Here is an 18,467-nt window from a genome sequence, read left to right on the forward strand (position 1 = left end):
GGATCTTATTGAGCACTCCATTCTTGAAGGCTTAATCCACAGCACCCCTCAGAAAGAAAATCAAACTGTAATAATCGTATCGTCACACTTAACAAGATATAAAAATAGGCTTAAAATCAATTAATGACCACTAGCATATCACTAATGACTATAAAATAAAAAACTGAGAAACTAGTACAGAATGTACTGAGGTTTTGATGATTTTAATTAGAATGTCGTCCCCCCAGTCTTGGGCATTTGAATAGTTGGTCCCATTGGTGGTGGTGTTTGGGAAGGCTTAGGAGGTGTGGCCTTGCTAGAGGAATTGATTATGTCACTTGAGACAGACTTTGAGAGTTTAGATTCATGCCATTCCCAGGCAGCTCTCTTGGCTATGTGTCTACAGTCTGAAGATACGCATCTCTAACATCTACTATGTCTGCTACTTACTGCCATATCTCCCGCCCCAACAGACTCTCATTCCTATGGAACCATAAGTCCAAATAAACCCTTCTGTACGTTGCCTTGGTCATGGTGTTTTATCATAGTCATTAAAAAGTAATTAATTCAAGATTAATGTTATTTACATTTACAGCAAATGAATAGTAAATTGAGATGATAGCAGTAGACAGGAAAAGGAGAAAGTAGAAGAGAAGCAAGTGAAATACTAGGAAATAAATAAATAAAAGGAAAATGACATAAATAAATAAATGAAAAACGTAGATGATGAGTGAAAAAAATACTACAGAAGGGAAGAAAAAAACAGCAACAAATTAGAAAAAATAAAAGGTAAAATTACTTTTCATCAATTTACGTGTTCACTCACAAAATCAGAAAACTATAAAAAAGGAATTTAAAAGTGTAATGTGAAAAGAAAAACCGGTACAACAAAGGAAAAACATTATTTAAAGTATAGCATAAATTAAAGGTGGAAACATAGGAGACAAAGAAGGGGGTAAGAAAAACAGTGACCAATAAGAAGAAAAGTGTAAATAAAATCGAGTGACTATTTTGAATGGAAAAATAAAACCATCTTTAAATATGATACATTGCTGGATGCGTAGCAAAATTAAGGCAACCAGCAGCAGGTGTGCCAGCCACAAGGAAAGCTGCGGCTGATGCCTGTGGAGGAGGCAGGTGAACTTGTGGCCTCTTGTCTTTCCTATGTCTTGGCTGGTATTTGAGCCTGAATTGTATGAATGACTGATGTCTGTCAGTCTTCCTTGCTTTAGTTTTTCTTCTTTGGGGACCAGTGTCCTCTGCTGGCCACACCTAGCTTTGCGGTCCGTGGGCTGAGCAGGCCCTTTTACCCTTAGGCTATTTCCAGATCATGCTCCCAACCTGGGGCATCGAATGTTCTAGCTGAAACAGGGAGTCTCGGAGTGTGTTGAGAGTTTGAGAAGCAATCACAACACCGAGGTCTTCATGGACAGAAGACCTGCCTTCACACTTTTAAGACATCTTAAGCACTAGTCATCCTGCTGGAAGGAGGAAATTGTGATTGCCTGTAGACTTTGCATTTTCATAGCATTCATTCTAGAGATTGGCTCACCCATAAACTCAGACTCGGATCAGCTCAGACTTGGATCTGCCAGGACTCCAGGGTCACTTCAGTGGATGCCATCTGCTCCCAGCCACCAAGACCAGGGCTATCTCTTACTATCATTTCCTACCGTTTGCATGTATTATAAGCATCTGACCCATCTTCTCTCCACAACTATGACTCAAGAAAGTCCCTCGCCATGATGCTGTGGCAGATTAATAGGCTTGAGGTTTTTCCCTGTTATGTACCCAGGATTAAATGACAGGGTTTTTTCTCACAGTGCCTGGCCCTGAGTCATGGAGAATGACAAAATGAGATTTCTCTCTGGGTTGACCTGTACACTGGAGGGAACCAGTCTCTGTCTCACCAAACTTCTCACTGAAGTTGGAGCTTGTCTTGAAGCTAGAACTGCCAGTCTTTTCAATGTGGAGAACCTTGTAAGTGGGGATACCAACACACACACACACACACACACACACACACACACACACACACTGAGACACACACACACACACACACACACACACACACACACACACACACACACACGACAGCGCTGGTTTGGCTTGGTTTACTTCTCTGCCGTATATCTCCTGTCTTTACCTGTGTACTTTTCAGGAACCTTGTCCTTACCCTTTTGATCCTCCTAAGTTCCTTTTCTCCTCCTCAGAATAAAGCCTAATTTTTCTTATCTCGACCTTTCTTTCCCTGCTCACACGAAGACAACACTTAGTCAGCCATCTGCTGAGATCAAGCTGCAACCTGCCCAAAGTTACTGGATTGTGTAAGAGGATCGTTTTTTCAGGCTTTGCGTTTCCCCCAAGAGCCTCCATTTTACAAGCAGCTTTTGACTCCAGTTTGAGGATGGAGGATGACTCAGCATCTTAGTGGGCACATAAACAGTGTCACCTGTTTAGCACCACCCACAAGACACTGGCTGATAAATAACTTTATTGCTAAAAGTAGAAAAGGTGCCACCCTATAAGTTTGTCTGGGCACATTGGGACAATAGAAGTACTTGGACATACTAAAATCAGATCAGCAAAACCAGGTCCAGCAACTTATCAGATATATGAGATTGCAGAACGGCTGTGACACGCTCACCTGAATTGCAGGACTGGAAGGACTCCTCTACTCACCTGCTGTCATCTGGGCATCCGGTGTGCTATGGGTATTCAGAGACCTGTAGGCAGAGGACCTGACTGTCGCAGGTACTTCTGTTGGACTCTTTCTCTACTCTTGATGTAGCCCTGCTCAGATGGCCGTCCATCTGTCTGCTTAGCTCTCTGGACATGCTGTCTGGCCATTTATTTGTCTTAATTTAGTTTTGTCCTTTGCCTCCACGGCCTTCCTAGTTCTCTACCTTACGTCTGTAGCTCTATTCAGCCCTGAGGCTCAGCTCCGAAGCAGCCTGATTCTACAACGTGAGAATTCTCTCTCTCATTCCCACAGAGGCTTTCTTTTTCTTTTTCTTTTCTTGCCATTTTCCTTTTTTGCTTTCCATGTCTGCTTCTATCAGTATCCTCTGAAACTCCTTGAGCTCAGCTGTGGTATCTCTAACACTTTGTAGCTATTCTGTAACCTACATACACACAAATACAGGCATTAGATAGGTTTACTGTAGAATGTAGAATGTGATGTGAGAGTTAATCTTAGTACTTAAGGCTGGAATTAAAACAAAACAAAATTGTCTTCGTTAGTCAGCTACCAAGTAAACTAGAACAAATTGGGAAGCTTTTGCTAGAGAAACTGGCATCCCTTGTGAATTTATTTTTATTTAATAAGTCTGACATGGGGGAAAGATTCACACGTTTGTCTATCCTTTTGACATAGGGTTCATGACAGCTTACTTGAAAGATTTTTCTTTTTAAAGGCAGACAGTTTGTGTGACCACCTGATGCTCATCTCGTGAATGCGGTTTTTATTTAATACTTGGAGATTTATTAGTCTGGTACATCTTATTAATAACCCAAATGACAGTCAAAAGAATGTATCAGGAAATATAGACAAGATTAAAAATTATTCAAAAGAAACCCTCCAAATTCATGGCTGATTTTCTTTTCCACCTGCTAGGTGATCTATCTGCAATGTCTCTGTAAGGCATCACACCTATTGACAAATTGAATGTTTTTCTCTAAGAAAGGAAGTAAGGCAGAGTTGTCTGTTCTTAACAACTGTGTTCATCAAAGTAGACAAGTTCTTGTCTGTACAACCAGACATGGAAGAGAAATGAAGGGCGTCGAGATCAGAAAGCATAAAGAACTGATTTTGTTCACAGATGACCCGGTTTGTCATGAGGCAATATCGGAGGGGCATATTAAAAACTCACTGAAACTAATAATTAAATTTATAGGTGTGACAAGATATAATGCCAAAATCTAGAAGTCAACGTGTTTTGATATATTAGCATCTTTTAACCACCATCTTTTAGACTGCCTTCACATGAGCCAGATGTTCAGAAGTTGATATTAAAATTCACGCCATTTACAATGCAAAAAAATTATGGAATACCTGGGGTAAGATCCAAGTTGTATATCTACATCTATCTATACATTAAAAACTGAAACCATCGTAGAAGCAATTTTAAGAGGTCTAAGTAAAACCAGAGACACATTGTGTTCATGGGTCAGAAGACGCAAATTTCTTAAGATATCCTTGCTGTCCAGTTTGATTTATATATTCAACATGGTTTCAATTGGAAAAACAAGGTCCCCAGCTTACATTCCACTAACGAAACTAAACCACATTGAGAAGGAGAAGTTGTGGCTATTGGTGCCGCCACACTGCTTGCCCGTATCAGTGCCATTGGCTGCTTGACTTTGCAGAGCTTCCAGCACCTCCACTTGCCTTAACCTGTTCCTGCTGCAGCACCCACTCCATTTGTAGAGACATCGTATAATCACAGCTTTTCTTAAAAGCGTAAAGTCTTTGCCAGTGTCCTAGTTCATTCCTCTGTGGTGGTGATAAAGACCATGATAGTCAGCAGCTTCGGGAAGGAAAGGGTTTATTTGGCTGACTGGTTACGGTTTTTCACTAAGGGGAAAGCCAAGGCAAAAACTCAAGGGGGGAGCTTGAAGCAGAACCCACATGTGAACACGGCTTACTGGCTCTCTTCCCCTCGCTTGCACAGCTACTCTTCTCAGACAGTTCAGGCCCACTCGCCTAGGCATAGTGCTACCTACAGTGGGCTGGACTTTCTTACATCAATCATTAATCAACCAAGTCCCACAAAAACAATCTGATGGACGCATTTTTTCAATTGAGTTTCCTGTTTTCCAGGTGATTCTAGTTGTGTTAAGCTAACAAAAGAAAACAGCCCCCCCCCAGACTAATCAACACACCTATTAGTAATGTAAATACCAAACACAGAGAATATGATTCTCATTTACCTGCATGTACTCTGCTAGAAAAGAAGTCCAGAGGCTGGACATGGTGGTGCATGCCTGTTATCACAGCTCTAGGGTGACAGGGGGCAGGAATAGATCAACAAGTCTGAGACCAGCCAGGGTTACTTATCAAGACCCTATCAAAATCTAGAAATCAACGTGTTTTGATATATTAGCATCTTTTAACCACCATCTTTTAGACTGTCTTCACATGAGCCAGATGTTCAGAAGTTGATATTAAAATTCACACCATTTACAATGCAAAAAAATTATGAAATACCTGGGGTAAGATCCAAGTTGTATATCTACATCTATACATTAAAAACTGAAACCAACTGAATAGACCAACAAGTCTGAGACCAGCCAGGGTTACTTATCAAGACCCTATCGCAGCAAAACAACAAAAACGAAACAAGAGGTGAGAATTTGCTCGTTGTAGACTGCTTGCCTAGGCAAGGAACAGATTCAAAGCCGAGTGAGTAATAGATTTACATTTTTTCTTTAAATAAAAAGAAAGAAAGAAAACACAGAACTTACTAAAAATGAAACTGGCATTCACAATTCTGGGCAGCAAGAAATTTATGACATGCATCCGTAGAAACCAAATGTTAAAAACCTTTGATATAAAACATAAGACTCAGGCTGCGAGCTGGAAGAATCTCCTGGATACTAAGAAGAGCAGGCCTTTCGTTAGTCCTCAGGAGAAGCAAAGTCCTGTGTTCCCATCCATGTTGTATATCTACTTCCATCCATGTCCTTCCGATTCAGTAAAAAAAAAAAAAAAAAATGTGCATGCAGGTCTCAGTTGGGAAGACAAAGTGCAAAAAATTAAAATGAAACAAACTGGCAGACAGCCTAAGAGACACAAAAAAATGCCCCTACTGAACATTATAGAGACACTACCTGTTTTCCCTTGCCCTGCCTGCATGGGTTCTGTGGGAGCTGTAGAGAAAGGTTAGCAGGGACCACCTAAGGCTAGCACAGACACACAGGATCCTTCCTTAGAAGTCCCATAAGAAGTTAGTGCTTGTGTTTGGGGCTTTTCCTGGGAAGTTTTCTTTTCCTTCTCAACATGTGTTTGTCACAATTTCAGAGTGAAGAAAATCCAGACTTCAGTAGCATTGTTAACATGGCTGCTGTAATTGAAGGCTTTTGTGGTGGTCTTGTGGAGAAAATACGTACGGAAGTTTTGAGGGAACAGCACATTTCTTCATAGATGCCTGGAGGTTTTTTTATTTTTTTTAAATGTTTCTTTTATGTAGCTTTATGTGGATATAGTCTAAAAATATGCAGCCACTTTCTCCAAGAGACCACAGAGCAGAGATTTAGAAATGATTCATTCTTTCTCTTTCTTCCTCTCTCCCTCCCTCCCCTTCCTTCCTCCCTCCCCTTCCTTCCTCCCTTCCTCCCTCCCTCCCTGATTTTCTTTTCTCTTCTTTCTCTCCTCTCTCTCTCTCTCTCTCTCTCTCTCTCTCTCTCTCTGTCACACACACACACACACAAACACACACACAAAGACACACACACAAAGACACACACACACACACACACAATATTTTTAGGCAAGGTCCCACTGTGTAACCCTGGTTGACCTAGAACTTCTCTTGCAAACCAGGCTGGCTATGAACTTGGAGATCCTCCTGCTTCTGCCTTTAGAGTGCCAGGCTTAAATACATGAGGCACCATATACAGCTGTGTTTGGTGCTTTTATGATTCTTCACCACACTCTACTAAAGGACTTAGTCCTTCTATCTCCAGAACGTTTGTCTTTGTCTGTTCCTGCTGGCAAAACAAGACACCTTGAATGGAAATTATAAAGAGTAAAACTTGATTTATCCAGGTTCTGGAGAGAGGAAATCCAAGGTCAACACATTGGCAGCTCCAGTGACTGCTGAGGGCTTCTCTCTCCTTCAAAGATGGTACCTTGTTGCTTTCTTCCTGTGTCCGCAGGGTAAAGGGGAACCAAATAGGTTCCTCCAAGCCTTCTATAAGCACACAATGCAATTGGTTGCAGCAGAGCCCTCCTGATTTCAGGCTTAACACTACTACGTAGAGATTAAATTTCAACCTGGGTTTTGGGTGACATGTATTGGAACCTTAGTGCATTCAAGTTGTTCTTGAAAACTCAGGCAAGCAGGATGAGAAGGTAATGGTCATCACCACAACAGATAATTACTAGTCTCAAAATCACCCCTTTCCTGGTACTGCCCAGTATCAGTAACTCCTACACTTGGAGGAATGGAGTAAATATATTTTTCTTGGCCTCTTGTGATTGGCCCTCTCCATTGACTCATTCAATCTGTACTTGAGACCTTGGAAGAGCTAAGATTGTCTCCCAAGAGCCTTCCACCTAAGATTCAGGAACCAAGGAATGAACACACACATACACATACACATACACATACACATACACATACACATACACATACACAGACACAGACACAGACACAGACACAGACACAGACACAGACACAGACACAGACACAGACACAGACACAGACACACACATCCCCCCTCTCATACACACACCCGCACACACACACACTCAAGCTATTCAAGTGCACATGCACACATACTCACACACATATGCACGTACTCTCTCTCTCACACAGACATTCAAGCACACATGTACACTCTTTGCATGGCATAAGTACAACAGCAGCCATCTTCAAGCCATCCTTGGCTATTTCTATGGTTGAGAAAGCCAGGGAATTCACACTTGCTCTGGATTCCCCCCTCCCTGCCCGCTTCCTGCCCCATGACCTGGAGAAGGAGTGGTAATTGCTCAGCCACAGTGGTAAGTGATTTTGAACTTGAAGGTACAGCAGAAGCATCAGCATCAGCATCAGCATCAGCATCAGCATCAGCATCAGCATCAGCATCAGCATCAGCATCAGCATCAGCATCAGCATCAGCATCAGCGAGTTCTGTCCTGTTTGCTGGGGGCTGAGATAAAAAAACATTTCTCTCCAGCTTTCCCAGTGATTCAGGAGCATCTAATTCTAGACATTTAATCACCAGATTCTTAAAATGGAAAATCCTGTTTCTTTTACTGATCCTTGACTAGTGACCACCACACCAGCAGATTCCGAGAAGGCAATATGTCTACGTTGAACGCAGAATCCATTCTCCCTCACCTAGACCCCCCACACCATTTCTTACACAGTTCTGTTATTTCCCTGATCAGAAATGACCAGAATATGACTTCTAATAGTTTCTTTAGAACCTCACAAGTAGTTGCTGGGGAACATTTATGCTAACCACACACTTAAAATAATTTTATACTTACTGAAAAATTTCCTGTTATACAAATGAGTGAGTGTGTATGGTGTGTGTGTGTGTGTGTGTGTGTGTGTGTGTGTGTGTGTGATGTATGTGCACACACAGGCGGACAAACACACACTTATGTGCAGAGGCCAGAGAAGAATTCAGGTTTCTGCTCCTGTCATTCTTCACCTTAATCCTGTGAGACAGGGTCTCTCACTGAGCCTGGAGCTAGGCTGACAGTCAACTGGTCCCTGTGAGCCCCTTGTCACAGCTCCCACAGGTCTGAGGTTATGGGTGTATACAGCCACACCTGCATTTTTATCTGTGTGGTGAGGATACTCAGGTCCTCAGACTTGTGCAGCAAGCCATTCTCACCCATTTCACTAGTCCTATTTGTTGGGGATGAGACAGGGTCTCCTATGTAATTCAAGCTGGCCTCAGTCTCATTGTGTTCCTGCCTTAGCCTCCCCCTTCTCCCAAATGCTGGAATTACAGGCATGATCTGCCAAGACCAGCATCTTTCAGTCCTTTTAATGGAAACTTCCTGGAAGGCACTTGTACTCACATTTCCCATTTGTCATGCCCCTTACACACAAATCTGAGGGTGAGTTCAAGATAGCTCTTTTTCTTTAGAGCAAGCGCAGGTGAAGACAGACACAGTGATTATTTTGGTGGATTGGGTAATGTTTCAGATGATAACATCCTCCAAGGTGAGCTGCGTTCACTGTGAAAATGGATGGGGCTGGCTCTGCTGGAGAGAGGCCGGAGAGCCAGGCTGGAGATTGCTGAGTACAGACTCTGAGCCTGTGGCCCGGCTTCGCCTCTGTGGGCAGCAATTCTTCTGGGGGAACTCCCTCAGGTATTTCTGTAGCAGTGTCAAAGGAATTGTATTACATGGTGCTCTATCCAATTAATCCAGAAGACTGAACACGACGATTGAGACACTGGAATTTTTGACTGCAGAAATCTCTGGCCAGGGCTCGCACTCTGGCACATTAAAGTGCCCTGACTGCATTGAAGAAAACCCCGAGGCAAAAAGCAAGGGAGGCAAGGAGTTTCCTCTTCTCAGAAGGCGTGAGGGTTTCTATTTCACACAGCATTGCTCTTTTCCTGTGACACAGTTTGAAACGCCATGAGCATTTTACCTGCATCACCTGTCTTCTCAATGATCTAAGCCGTAGCGCAAACTTAATTACCCAACCTGGCATATTCGTGGCAGGGAGAGACCAGCAGCCTTGCTCAGTGCAAAGTAAAATGCATCCATTCACTGATTTCAGGGATGTCTTTGTTCTTTGCTCTGAGTTGGAAAGACAGATCACTGAGAGACAGGCTACAGTTTTTCCAGCTAGGACGGCTGTGATGGTACACACCTGTCATCCCAGCCCTTGGAACATGGAGGCAGGCAAACTCGGGGGTTGAGACCGGTGATGACATAGTAAAACACAGTCTTAAAAAAAAAAAAAAAAAAAAAAAAAAAAAAAAAAACAAGCTCTAAATTTTTGATGTAGAACCAGACAAGAAAAGCTCAGTTGGCTGGTAACTCTAGCCAACGGCGGCTTCCCTTGGGTACAGCTTTGAATTGGTGTCTTTCACCCTACATCTCCTGGATGACTGAGCAACACTGTATAATCTGCAAATTGTCCTGGATGTTGGCAGTGGTGGAGGTGGTGAGGATTATACATTTCCACCTTCCTTCTCAAGTTGCACCTCTTGGACTCATAGACTTTTAAAGATCCTTAATGTGGGCTGCTATTTGGTGTGGAAAGGGCTGAAAAGAAGATTGCTTAGAATAGTTTGTAATGTGAATACAACTTAAGTACCATCCTGCCACTTCTGTATTACAGAGGCGGGTGGAGGGAGGCTGCAGGTGCGTCTCTCTGCCAGGATCTATAGTGGCATATTTCTGGAAGACTGTATAATGGAGTGCCCATTATACCATAGGTTTCATGAGATAATTACGAAGCACTAAAGCCAATCAGCATACTAAACTGGTTGAATATGCTAACATTCTAATTTTGTATAGAGGGTGATTACTGTTATTATTATTTATAGGGTTCAGTAAGTGTACATATACTTTATAAAATGTAGGCAGACAAGTCTCTGTGCCTGGAGAGGCCCAAGTTCTAATCACATGAATTAGGTAGTATAACTGGAAAAAAACAAAAAACAAAAAACCATGACCCACCTACTCTGTACAGGAGTGGAAGGAGACTGCTTGGCAAAGGGAGCACAAGAAATAAGTGTTTGGAAGGCAATGGCGTAACAAAAGAGGGTGAGCCTCTCTCTCTCTCTCTCTCTCTCTCTCTCTCTCTCTCTCTCTTCCTCTCACTTCTTTTGGTAAGGCAATGGTGGTGACATGTTTGCTTGTTTGTTTTGTTTTTTATATATAGCTCAGGCTGGCCTGGAACTTGTTATGTAGACCAAGCTGCTTTGAAGTTGACATGTCCCAGAACCTGGGACTGCGAGTGTGCGTTCCCATTCTTGGCCTCAAGCAAGTGCTCTTTCAGATCTACATTGAAGTTGCTTTATACAAAGCAAGAGGGTAAGGAAACCCATATTAAACTACTTTCTGAAACTTTCTAAGAAACTCTGCCTCCTTCCTACGAATTTCTTTCTCCCTAGCTTACTCAGGTAGATAGCTGTGTTCCCAATCACAAAAGGGAGTGGGGGAAGGGTTCTAGTCTATTCTTCAGTTGCAGTAAAGTGTGGAACGTACTCCACGTTCTGAGTTCATTCTCCTTAGGCCAATTGCCTTCATGCAATCGGTGGGACAAACAAAAGCTTTGCCACATGTAGTATTTTCTTCATAGACAACAGCAAATCTATATGTAGGAGCACACGTTATAAAATCCACCTGCCCATTAGTTAAGGAAATCCAGCCAGACTCCAGCAGAAAACACTGGGTTGTCTCTTTAACTGCTGCTCTCAGGTTTCACGATGTGGCAAAGAAGTTGCTGGCCAGGTGCACATTTGGAGTGTGGTCCATTGTTGTAAGCCACTATACAGGTCATAGTAAAGCAGCCCGAAGGCAGGCTCACCCTGAGTACCTGTGTGGAAGTTTTATTACCATAAAGTACAGTGAGCTTTAATGTACCGACGATATGACTAAATATAGCCTTCAACTAAATATAGCTTTAATCACAAACCCATTGCCAGGCTGTGATTACACATAAAGTACTTGGTTATCTAATCGTCTCCTGGTTACTCTTTGTCTCTCTGCCCCTGACTCTTTGTATGCTCATATGCTCAATGCATGTGTCTAGGTGCATGTACACATGGAGGACAGAGGAGGACATAGCTATCTTTCTCTATCCCTCTCCACTTTGCTGTTGAGACAGGGTCCCTCATGGGACTGAAAGCTCACTGATTCTTTTAGGCTGCTGGACACTGAGTTCCTGGGAGCTGCCAGTCTCCTCCCCACAGCTCTGGGGTCTGAGTGTGTACGTTCATGCCTACTTTGTCTGTTCTGTTTTGTTTTGTTTGTAGAGTCTTTCTATGTATCATTGTCTGTCCTGGAGCTCACCATGTAGACCAGGCTGACCTCAAACTCACAGAGATCTGTCTGCTTCTGCCTCTCAAGTGCTGGGATTAAAGGCATGACCACTATGCCTGACCCATGCCTGGCATTTATGTGGATAGTGAGGATTTGATTTGCAAAGCAAGGAGCCTTACTCACTGAACCATCGTTTTACCATTTTAGTAAAAACAAAAAATAAAAAAGTCACTAAATCGCTACAAACTTATGGTGTTATTATGTCTTTTTTTGTTTGTTTGTTTTAGCTTGAGTTACTTTACCTTTGAAATTGTCACACCTCAACTAGGACTTTGACTTCCTAAGAGAGAAATACTCACTTAGAACTTTGTCTCAATGGCTAAGATCAAAAACTCAGGGGACAACAGATGCTGGCGAGGATGTGGAGAAAGAGGAACACTCCTCCATTGTTGGTGGGATTGCAAACTGGTACAACCATTCTGGAAATCTGTCTGGAGGATCCTCAGAAAATTGGACATTGAACTGCCTGAGGATCCAGCTATACCTCTCTTGGGCATATACCCAAAAGATGCCCCAACATATAAAAAAGACACGTGCTCCACTATGTTCATTGCAGCCTTATTTATAATAGCCAGAAGCTGGAAAGAACCCAGATGCCCTTCAACAGAGGAATGGATACAGAAAATGTGGTACATCTACACAATGGAATATTACTCAGCTATCAAAAACAACGACTTTATGAAATTCGTAGGCAAATGGCTGGAACTGGAAAATATCATCCTGAGTGAGCTAACCCAATCACAGAAAGACATACGTGGTATGCACTCACTGATAAGTGGCTATTAGCCCAAATGCTTGAATTACCCTAAATGCCTAGAACAAATGAAACTCAAGACAGATGATCAAAATGTGAATGGTTCACTCCTTCTTTAAAAGGGGAACAAGAATACCCTTGGCAGGGAAGAGAGAGGCAAAGATTAAAACAGAGACTGAAGGAACACCCATTCAGAGTCTGCCCCACATGTGGCCCATGCATATACAGCCATCCAATTAGACAAGATGGATGAAGCAAAGAAGTGCAGACCGACAGGAGCCGGATGTAGATCGCTCCTGAGAGACACAGCCAGAATACAGCAAATACAGAGGTGAATGCCAGCAGCAAACCACTGAACTGAGAATAGGACCCCCGTTGAAGGAATCAGAGAAAGAACTGGAAGAGCTTGAAGGGGCTCGAGACCCCATATGTACAACAATGCCAAGCAACCAGAGCTTCCAGGGACTAAGCCGCTACCTAAAGACTATACATGGACTGACCCTGGACTCTGACCTCATAGGTAGCAATGAATATCCTAGTAAGAGCACCAGTGGAAGGGGAAGCCCTGGGTCCTGCTAAGACTGAACCCCCAGTGAACTAGACTGTTGGGGGGAGGGGGACAATGGGGGGAGGGTGGGGAGGGGAACACCGATAAGAAAGGGGAGGGGGGAGGGGGATGTTTGCCCGGAAACTGGGAAAGGGAATAACACTCGAAATGTATATAAGAAATACTCAAGTTAATAATAATAAAAAAATTAAAAGAAAAAACTTTGTCTCAGAGGTTAACTCTATCAGGACTAGAGGCCACTACACATGTACCTCAAATATAAGGTTATTCATATACCATAAATATATGAAGAGCTTGGTCCTCAGAGAAGTTCACAAGAAGGTTGATGCTTTGTATCTGATACACTGTTTTGAAAAATACATTTTAAACAGATTTTTCTCATGAAGTCATATAACCTCTTCAATTCGATAGATTTATTAAAAATCATTTTGATTATAATCTTCATGGCTTATTTTATCTATTTCATAGACAAATATAAACACACATATACAAATATTCTATACACACATACCTTAACAATTGCTAACAATATTACAAACTATATGTTAGCTGGGTTTCAGGAGAATTTCAAGAAGCTAAGTACTATGTAAAAAATATTTATTCTGTTTTTTCTTCCTTTAGAAATGGTATTTGGTTTGGGAGACTTTTTGTTTAGTTTATTTTTGAAAAAGCGTTTTGTTACATAGGTCAAATTGACCTTGACCCTTTGGCCCTCCCACCTCTACCTCCTGAGTGCTGGGGTTCTAGGCGTACATCACCAGGACTAGCTTTACCTTCGTCCTTTCAGTCTTTCGCTGTCCTGTCTTGTTATTGGTGAAAGGCGAAAAGCTGCATCAAAGACCAAGGGAGCTTATTTTTCCCAGGAGATAGCTTCTAGAAAGATAGAACCAAGATTCACCATAATTTTGCCAGCATATATTTGGTATAAGAATATTAATGTCTGTGGTACATGGTATGGAAAGATAGTGTGTTAAAGCCCTATTTCCTACCCAGGATCCTCTGGCTCTGACTCCCTAAGGGTTCTTGTGTCTTTGTAAGTATAGTTGCATGACGATGTGTTGGTACTGGGGTAGAGAGTTTAGTCTCTATCTGGTTCCTATAATGTGTTTGGTACTTGAATTACCTGATTAAATAACATAGTCTGTGCTGGGAGCACAGTCGCAGGACACTGGACTCTGACCTGATAGATTTGGACTGTGGCTCCTGATCGCAGAGAAGTTCAGAGTAAGATGAGCTGACATTTCTTCAGCAATAGCTATACCCTACTGAATGAATGTGCTGCACTCTACATAATGAAAAATGTTTGTAATGTACTTTAGATAGTCCAGCCATGGTGTGGAAAATAACAGGACTTCCTTTTTAAGGCTGAATTACATTCTATCATTTTGATGCTATCATTCAAATATAAGGTGTATTTTATAGTAATATTAATTTGCATTTCATTTGATAATTAATGATGTTGAGCATTTTGACTCATACAGTCTGGACTTGTTTTTTTAGACTTATTGTTAAGTTGTATTTATGTGGGGGGGGGCACTGGTGGTGATGCATAAGTATGTCCCATGTGGGCAGGTACCTATGGGTAACAGAAGATGGTGCTGGATCCCTTGCAGCTAGACTTACATGTGGCTGTGAGCAGCCTGATGTGGGTGCTAAGAACCTTACTCAGGTCCTCTGGAAGAGAGGAAAGCATTCTGACCTTTTAAAAATCATGTTTTCCCTGGGGAAATGTGTGTTTAGATCCTTCGCCCATTTCTTAAATTGGGTCATTTGCTTACCTGCTACTGAGTTATAAAGGCCCTTCATAGCTTGGATGGTAACTCATATTCAATACGCATGGTTCAGAAACATTCCCCCCAGTCCATGCTGCCCTTCCATTCCATTGATACTTCTTTGGTTGTATAGAAGTTTGAGGTCATTCCCCGAAATTCAAACTTTCACTATTATATCATAGACAATGTCAAGGAGCCCTATGCCCTGTCCCTTTCTTGGGACTTCAGGACTCATCTTAAGTCTTCTGTCCACTCTCAGGCAACTTTATATGGTATTGAGGGTTAGACTTCCTTTTTTTGATTGTGGATCCAGTTCCCCCAGCACTATTTATTGGGAGCCTCTCTAGTTCTTGCCAGTCCTCTTGCTGTGTCTGGGGTGGGGCTGGGGGGGGGCTGACTGATGATCTGTGCTTGGGCTCCTTCCTGGCTTTTGGTTTTGCTCCACTCATCTTCCTGTTTGAAAGCTAGATTCTTCAATGTGGTCATTTTATACTCTTTAAAAACAGGGAAGCTTCACTAGCTCTTATGCTGGATCCTAAGGACAGCAAACCAGTGCCCTCTGGGGAAGGGATTATAGGCTTGGAAGGAGGGCAGACATGCAAACAACCAATCATATCAGCATATGCACATGACTGACCTCAAGGTGTGCACAAAAGGCAATGCAAAATAAGAGAAGGAACTGCTTGTGTCTGTCATGTCAGGTGGCCAAAATTTGCTGAGGACATGTCAGCCAGACTGTGACAGTAGCTGACAGGGCATCACTAACTTCCTGCATTAAATTCATGCAAACAACATTATGGCCCAGCTTGGAAGGTTCACAGCTGTCACTTCTCAATTTTGTTTTCAAATCACTACTTTGTCAATGGCTTGCTTATTCCCACACTATTAATCCGAATTAGCATTTCCAGAGAACAGTGACTCCTACTGAGAAATTATGCTTTCGAAACTCACATAGCTAGGATCTGGTTATGTAAGACTTTCATGGTGTCACCATGCTTTCAAAATTACACCTTCAAAAATAGGTCAGTTCCAGAAGAACCTGGAGGCTGATGGCCCTATGTCCCTCTGCGCTGTTGGCTGCGTTCATTAGGAGGGTGTTGCGTCTTTACGCTTTAATTATGCTGTCTGTTTGCAGCCGCCAACCTGTGGTTATTGAGGATACTCCTCACCTTACCTGATTAGCTAGATCTCCAATGGTTAAATGTGTGAGTTTTAGAATTTATTAAACCTAACACAGTAGCCATGGTTCCTACCCTTGCTTCTGTTTAGTAAACGTCCTTTGGTGAATTGGGGTTGGAGCTGCTGAATCGAACCCACTCCCGAAACTTGAGAAAGTTGGATATTTAAAAAAATTTTTTTTTGAAACTGAGAATAATTTAATCTCTTTCAATTAATCTTCCTCCTAGACTCCGTTGAAAGGATTTTAATGTGTATGAGCACATCGGCGATTAAATGGTGTCTGGATACAGGAAGGAAGATGCTTGCAGTTAAAATTCACTGCCACTCACCAGGGCAAAATTGCTGGCTGCGGGAGCAGTCACTGCAGAGCGCTCCTGAGCTGGACGCCAAGACCCTGGCAGCAGATCTGGCAGGGGCTGGAGCGCACTGCACACTTCGCTCCCACAGGGGAGCCCTCCCTCAGCCTGCAGCCAGCTCCTGGTTGGCTATGACAGCTGGGAGGAGTGCAGAGTGCAGGCAAGCAAAGGTTATACTAAGGGGACAAGTGCTCCAGGAATAACCTCTCTCCACCCCAGCACAAAGGCCATTTCAGGCAAGGAGGAAAGTTGAATGGCTACAGAACTACCCTTAGAGCATAAAGTCTCACAAGGCTGCAAAGACAAGCTAGTTTCACCCCTGACAACGGCAAGGAAATCTTGCTCAAAATTCTCACGCTAGGGGAGCAGCCTTTGACCTTTGAGTGTGAGGATGGACCTCACACTTCTCGCCCTTGACCGATTTCACTCAGGGCTCCTTCTCCCAGTTTCTGATTCTATTTCCCCCAGGCTCACCAAAAGAAGGAAGTTAAGTGATGACCAACAGCTGCAGCGATCACTCTTTAACAACTAGCATCCTCAAAGCCTGTAGTTCCTGTACGGAACTAGCGGCCGGAGGCCAAGAGCTCCCAACTCTACCCAGACTGTTAGTGGAGAGCAAGCGTGCACTGTCCCATCATGGTTACCCCTCTTACCTCGAGCGCAGCTTTTAAAAAAGAACCCTGTGCACCCTCCAACTTCAGATGCATTCTTTGCAACTCGGACCTTCCCACCACCCTCACTGACTCCTTAATCTGTTTCCCTTCCTCTCCTCCAAACTCAGCCCCAACTGGGAAGCGAGCGCCCCCAGCTGTTCACAGTAGCCCCTCAGTACCGCTTTGCCGGAGCTTGGATTTCGGATCCAGCTGCGGTTCCTACCAATTCCCAGCCCTCCGGGGCACACGCTCGCGTGCACAAACGCGCACTCACACTCCGGCTTCCTCGCTAACCGCACCCCACCCTCCGCTGTCGCCGCTCCTCCGTGGGGCGGGAGGGAGGGCAGGTGACGTCAGGACTGCAGTCCCGAGGAGAGCGGCTGGAGAGGGCTGTGCGCTCCTTGCTGAGGATGCTGGAGGCGCACTCGGGCAGCCACCGCTCCCGCGCTCCTCCCTCTCTCCTACATCCGTCGTCACGATGCGAGCCCGCGGGGAGACTCGCCAACCTCCAGGTGAATTGAAAGTCGTCTCCCCAGGAGGACAGAGAGGGTGCTGCAGTCCTGGCATGCACTAAAACTGCAAGTCGGACAGAAACAGCCCAGTCGAGGAGCGGGGCTCGCGGGGCGCAGCGCCCAGCGCAGCATTCCAGGGCCGCTGAAGGTAGCTGAGGCTCAAGCTTGCAATCAGATTTCCGCACTGGACCGGGACCCTGGGCAAGCTTGCCACCAAAAGACCCATTTTCTCTTCTTGCGCATTTCGCAGTCGTAGCTGGCCTGGGGAATGCGAGCACGGTGGTGGCTTCCTTCGGGTCGACCAGAAGCAGCTGCCGGTGGGAGAGCTAGCAGAGAGGCACGGGGGCGGCAGCCTCGGCCCGAAGTAAGTGCAGCAGAAGTTTGCGTCGGTTCCCCTGCCGCTCCCCTTGAGCGAGTGGGTGGCTCGTCTCCTCCCTCTGGCTCCCAGAAACCCAAAGGGAGACTTAGCAGGGAGTCCCTGAGCGGGAAAAAGGGGGCAAGTACCAGAAAGGATGACGTTTGTATGTTGGGGTGCAAAGGGAAGAGACCCCCATGTGGGTGGGCTGAAGGAGCAGAAAAGAGTCTGACCCTGGCGATCTCCGAAGGGAAAGGGTTTCAGGAGAGGGAGGGAGGATGGAGTCACACCTATGGTGGTGACCTTGGTATGCAACCCTGGAGCGTGGAGCCAGGGTTATAGATAAGCAGAGGTTAGAAAGCCCCACACTAGAGTTCGCTTGGATTTCCATTCTAGCTGCACTGAAGGGCGTGCAATCTGAGATGGACGGGGTGGGGGGGGGAGGGAGAGGGGGGGAGAGAGAGAGAGAGAGAGAGAGAGAGAGAGAGAGAGAGAGAGAGAGAGAGAGAGAAGGCGAGAAGGCGGGTCCCAAGACAACATGCTGGAGGGAGGGGAGTCAGGACACTGTGTGGTTTGGGCCACCTGAGGTG

General features: G+C 44.2%; 1 protein-coding gene and 1 long non-coding RNA gene across 5 annotated transcripts in view; one reads left to right on the forward strand and one right to left on the reverse strand.

The window, feature by feature from the left end:
- LOC108348625 (uncharacterized) overlaps positions 1 to 17,076 on the reverse strand; it is a 78,914-nt gene extending 61,838 nt beyond the window's left edge. The window contains exons 1-2 of the long non-coding RNA XR_015641923.1: positions 17,011 to 17,076; positions 13,824 to 13,923 (exon numbers count right to left, since the gene is read on the reverse strand). This is a non-coding gene — a long non-coding RNA (uncharacterized LOC108348625). The remainder of the gene's footprint in view (positions 1 to 13,823; positions 13,924 to 17,010) is intronic.
- A 136-nt stretch (positions 17,077 to 17,212) lies between these two features.
- Positions 17,213 to 18,467, forward strand: part of Etl4 (enhancer trap locus 4) — an 817,363-nt gene continuing 816,108 nt past the window's right edge. For all 4 annotated transcript variants that reach the window (XM_087590293.1, XM_087590320.1, XM_087590317.1 and 1 more), the window contains exon 1: positions 17,213 to 17,886. The gene's annotated coding sequence lies outside the window, so the exon portion shown is untranslated. The remainder of the gene's footprint in view (positions 17,887 to 18,467) is intronic.

The sequence above is a fragment of the Rattus norvegicus genome, chromosome 17 (genome assembly GCF_021556685.1).
Source record: "Rattus norvegicus strain SHRSP/BbbUtx chromosome 17, alternate assembly SHRSP_T2T, whole genome shotgun sequence".
In the NCBI taxonomy this organism is placed as follows: domain Eukaryota; kingdom Metazoa; phylum Chordata; class Mammalia; order Rodentia; family Muridae; genus Rattus; species Rattus norvegicus.